At 47.4% G+C, this 5,362-nt stretch overlaps 1 long non-coding RNA gene across 1 annotated transcript; it reads right to left on the bottom strand.

Moving 5' to 3' along the window:
* Nucleotides 1-3,262: 3,262 nt before the first annotated feature.
* On the bottom strand, nucleotides 3,263-4,538 carry LOC116279385 (uncharacterized). The gene is made up of 2 exons (XR_012066695.1): nucleotides 4,200-4,538; nucleotides 3,263-3,424 (listed from the first exon to the last, which is right to left on the bottom strand). It is a non-coding gene; the product is annotated as an uncharacterized lncRNA (long non-coding RNA).
* Nucleotides 4,539-5,362: the final 824 nt, after the last annotated feature.

The following is a 5,362-nucleotide window of genomic DNA, read 5'->3' as shown; positions in this document are numbered from 1 at the left end:
TATCTGCCCACTAGGAGGGCACACTGACCCACGGGCTTTCTGGTTAGAGCCCCTGGATTTGCATTCTGGCTCCACCTTGTATTTTGTGATCTTGAGAATGTCATGTGACTTCCCTGAACCTCAGTTTCTGAGATGTAGAAACAGTAATGACCTTGACAAGAGTAAATGAGATGCTGCGAGGGCCCAGCACAGTGCCTGAGCAGATGGACAGCTCAGTAAATAACAGTCATCCTTATTGTTTTAATTGCTGTTATCATTGTGCAAAGTGAACTTTCTTAAAGCAGATTTTCAAGGAAGCCGGTCCCCCAGCACCTCCCAGTTCCCAGTGAACTCAAGGATGTGGGTGTGCACACAGTTTGCCATGTTAGTTTAACCCTGAGGGGCTAGGGCCCCAGCGCATCCTGGGGGCGGACCTCTGTTTTGGACAATCTGGTGACTCTAATGCCTCTGTCTTATGCCCCTGGGTCCAAACCAGCTTTTTTTTATTACAGACTGAGAGATTAACTACCAGGACATACCCTGGTCAAAGTTTTCTCAATACTTTGAGTGAGAGATTAAAAATGATGTTACCAGCACTTCTGACTAGGTTCTGCCAGTCACTGCTCCGCATGGCTGCATCTGTCCTCTTCCTCTTCCTCTTCCTGCCCTCTCTTTGCTGATCTGGACTCAGCTCGGTGTTCTTGTCACAAGGTCATCGCCCAGGTGAGCTCAGCTCAGCGTGAAACAAAACAGCTCGTCTGAAGGCACCACACCCCCGTTCAGAGAGGGAGACAGCCCTCCTCAGTCTCCCGTCCTCTGACCAGTGGGCTCTTTTGGTCCACTCTTGCAAGAGCCAGGCAGAAAGGCTTTGTTTTGTTTCATTCTGTTTTGGTTTTTTCTTTTATTTCTTTATTTTCTTTAATAGACTTTATTCTTTTATAGCAGTTTCAGGTTCACAGCAGAACTGAGCAGAAAATACAGAGAGTTTGCACACAGCCCTCCCCACCCACGCATATATACTCCCCTACCCTCAACATCCCCTATCAGTGCCGCACATTTGGTACAATCGATGAACCAACATGGGCACATTATTATCAACCAAAGTCCATAGTTTACATTGGGGCTCACTCTTGATGTTGCACATTCTATGGGCTTTGACAAATGCATAACGACATGTAGCCACCACTATAGTATCCTACAGAATAATTTCATTGCCCTAAAAATCCCTTGTGCTCCATCTATTCATTCCTCCCTCCCTCTCCCCAAACCCCTGGAAACCACGATCTTTTTTTGTCAGAAAGGCTTTTTTTTTCATTTTTTAAATTTTTTTTTTTTTTACATTTAAGAATAGTCAGTTTACAATGCTATGTTAATTTCTGGTGTACAGCATAGTGATTCAATTATACATATACACATATATATTCCTTTTCCTACTCTTTTTCATTATAGGCCAATACCAGATATTGAATATAGTTCCCTGGGCTATAGTACAGTAGGACCTTGGTTTTCAAGTTCATTTTATATAATAGTATCTACAAATCCTGAACTCCCAATTTGTTGTTGTTGTTTTGGTTGCCAAGGGGGCGAGGGGTGGGAAGGGACAGACTGGGATTTCAAAATGCAGAATAGATAAACAAGATTATACTGTATAGCACAGGGAAATATATACGAGATCTTATGGTAGCTCATAGAGAAAAAAGTGTGACAAAGAATATGTATATGTTCATGTATAACTGAAAAATTGTGCTCTACGCTGGAATTTGACACAACACTGTAAAATGATTATAAATCAATAAAAAGTGTTTAAAAAAATAGCTTGCAAAACCCTATAATAAAAAAGAATTTGAAAAAGAATGTATATATATGTATAACCAAATCACTATGCTGTACATCAGAAACTAAGACAACATCGTAATCAAGTATACTTCAATAAAAGAAAGACTTTTTAATCAAAGCTCTTGGGGCCCTCAGACAGGGACCAGAAGCTGCGCCTAATTCTTTGGGAGCCAGGGGGTCTGCACACACTCCCTCAGAGCACTGTCTGGGGGTGGACCACTCAGCTTTAAAAGACGTCTGAGCACCATTTGTTTTTAAAAGGCTGGGATGTTTGTTATTTTCTGGGCTTCAGTTTTAGATCCGTTTGGGTGTTCTCCAGAGGAGAGCCACGCCGGTTTGGCATTCAACCGTCCTCTGCCCCACGCCCTCCTCCCTGCTCCCAAGCATCTTGAATCCCTGCTGCACCAGCTGTGAGTTTGTGCGTCTGAGGCGTTGTCGTGTTCCTGGGCCACGGGGCGTATTTGATAAACACACGGTCAGTTTACACAGCCTGGGATCTTAGGGGCTTTCCTCTCCGTGGGAAACAGCTGTGAGGGACTCGACCAACCTCTGCTTGTGGAGAGTGAGACGTCGCCTCTGATCGTGCATGTGGGGCAGGTGCGCTGGCTGGATTCCTGCTGACATGCCCGAGGATTCTCCCAGAAACACTGAGAGGGGCAGGGCGCTCATTATGCTTGCCTCCCTGGCTTCCAGTTCCGTTGCTCAGCAGTGATTTTGCATACGAAACCTCATGCCGTCTGCCAGTGGCATTTTCCATCATCTCACTGCTGTGGGCCTCTGAGGTCACAGCATCACGGACTCACAAAGCTGGAAGGGACTTCAAGAAAGTCATCCACCCCACAAACTAGATGAGCACTTCCTGGGTACAAAGCACCGTACCAGATTCTGTGGGTAAAGGAAGGGGAACAAGACCAAGTTCCTGCCTTCCTAGGAGCAACAGACGTCTGCCTCTGCCGTCACCTCCACGAAGCCTTCCAGGACCGGCAGGCTCAGACTGCCTTCCTTTGTGGTCCCTCTGCTGACCACTGACATGTACCTGCCACGCTGCAGTGAAACACTCTTTCTGACTCTTCCCTTCCCATAGAACGTGCGCTTCCAGAGGGCAGGACCAGCCATGCAGGGTGACACGGAGAGACCTGCAGCTCATGTCATACACAGGTTGTTATAAAAAGGAAATAAGTTAAGAGGAGAAAGGTTTTATTCATCAGCCACCAGTCATGCTGGCAATTTGGCCAACCACCAAAACAAGATGAGGTTGGTGGCTGCCTGGAGAAGAAAGAGCTGGAGAAGCCAGTGAGACCAGCCACCTGGAGAGCCCGAGAAGCAGCTGGCCAGGATGGGGACATCTGATCCACTGCTGTCTTGGCCTTTCTGCAAACCTCTGCTAAGTCTGGAGGAAGTCATATTCGCTTGACAGGGCTCCCATAACAAAGTACCCCAGACGGAGTGGTTTAAACAACAGAAATTTATTTTCTCACTCTTCTGGAGTCTGGAAGTTGAAGATCAAGGTGTCTGTAGAGTCAGTTTCTCCTGAGGGCCTCTGTCCTCGGCTTGCAGATGGACTGCCTTCTCCTCACCTCTTCTTATAAGAACACCAGAGTGAAGCAAGCTGAAAGAGAAAAGAAAATACCATATGATATTGCTTATATGTGGAATCTAAAAAAAAAAAAAGACGCAAATGGACTTACTTACAAAACAGAAACAGACTCACAGACATAGGAAACAAACTTGTGGTTCCCAGTGGGGAGAGGAAGTGGGAAGGGGTAAATAGGGAGTTCCAGATTTGCAGATAGCACTGTATATTAAATAGACAAACAAGTTTCTTCTGTGTAGCACACGGAATTGTTTTCAATATCTTGCAGCAACCCGTAATGAAAAAGAATATGAAAATGAATCTATGTCTGTATATGTATGACTGAAAAATTATGCTGTACACCAGAAACTGACACAACACTGCAAACTGACTATACTTAAAAAAAAAAAAAAGCCACCAGTCATACTGGATTAGGGTCCACCTGTATGACCTCATTTTATCTTAATTACCATTTTTTAAGAGTCTCTTTCCAAATATAGTCATTTTCTGAGGCACTGGGGTTAGGAATTCAGCATATAAATTTGGGTGGGTAAGGGGGACACAACTCGGCCCATAACAGAGGTCAACTCTGATGTTCACAGAAGTGTCAGAAAGTTCCTGATAAAAGTCACAGCCAGTCAATCCGAGAGCCAAGAAACAGGCCTGTGACCACCTCCTTTCTTGGCTTCTTTACAAACCTGGAGATTCAAAGTCTCAACCAGTACCAGTGACCAGACATAACCCGATTTTGCCACCCCCATCTCCTATACGTGCCCCCTCAGCCCTTCCCTCCCCACAGAACTGATCCTACCTGAGGTTTCTGGGTTTGAGCCAAGGGCAAGAGAGTGGGGTCAACGTGGAAAAAAGAAAGAAACATCGCTCCCTTAGGACTTGGATGAGAATTGACATCAATGGAGGCCATTTCTTAGGAGGCCCACTGGCTCGCTTCTGAAACTCATAAGCAGAAGGTAGGAAAAGGTCCAAACACCCTGGCTGGATGGAGGAGCGCCAAGCCACCCACAGGCACCAGCACTGGATTGCTGACTGCCAGCCAGAGCCATGCGCTGCTAGACAGGAACCAAGACGGAGCAAAGAGAGCCCTGGCAGCAGGGTGGCCGCCCCACTCCCCCGACACGGCCCTTGCCGTTGGCTTGGGCGGGGTCATGAGTCTTAAGCAGCCTCAGTTCCCAGGGTTCTTCACTGTTGGGAGCCAGTTGGCTAAATGTCATATTGGAAAAGATTACAGGATGTGAGCTTCCCAATGAACTGACTCATTGCGACCAGACTTGGCTTAGCTTGGCTGCACAAGGCCAAGACAGCAGTGGGGGGGCTGCTGACTCAGTGCGGGGGGCCCAAGGACAGGCAGGTGAGGGAGTGGTGGCGGTGACACATGCTCCCTGTGGACAACCGGAGGGGCCTAGAGACACTCCGAGCTCAGCCAGGGGGCTGCAGGCCAGTCCTCTGGGGGAAGGAGGCTCACAGGCTAGCTTCTCAGCTGCCCCTGAGCCAGGTCGCAAGGCTCAGAGTCCTGGAGGACTTGCAGACACCAAGTCTGGGAGACAGTCAAGCTTCTTCCGAAGTCATCCCAAGCAGTTCCGATGACCTGCATCTCAGTCTCATGCTGAAGTTGCATCTGTGGCAGGGTGGACCACGCTCAGAAGCCCAGCTCTGGAGATATAACTCGGGAGATAACAGCCGACAGCCTTTCCTGGACCAGGTAGCATTGTGCACTTTGCCTGGAGAAAGCCACGTTTTTCACACAAAGATTCTAAAGCAAAGATCAGGGAGAAAGGAGGCAGTGGGCATGGTAAGAAATGGACCCTTCCTTGGCAGACAGATCTCTCTGGGAGAGAGAAAACAGGAGAGAGACTCATAAGAGCTAAGCCTCAAAAATCACAGGCGCTACATGTAAACTATTCCGCTTAGCCATGGTCCTCCCCTTCGATGGGTAAGAACACGCAAAAGCATCCACAC

The sequence above is a fragment of the Vicugna pacos genome, chromosome 33 (assembly GCF_048564905.1).
Source record: "Vicugna pacos chromosome 33, VicPac4, whole genome shotgun sequence".
Classification (NCBI taxonomy): Eukaryota; Metazoa; Chordata; class Mammalia; order Artiodactyla; family Camelidae; genus Vicugna; species Vicugna pacos.
Note: the sequence above shows the minus strand (reverse complement) of the source record. Positions and strands in the feature narration are given on the sequence as shown.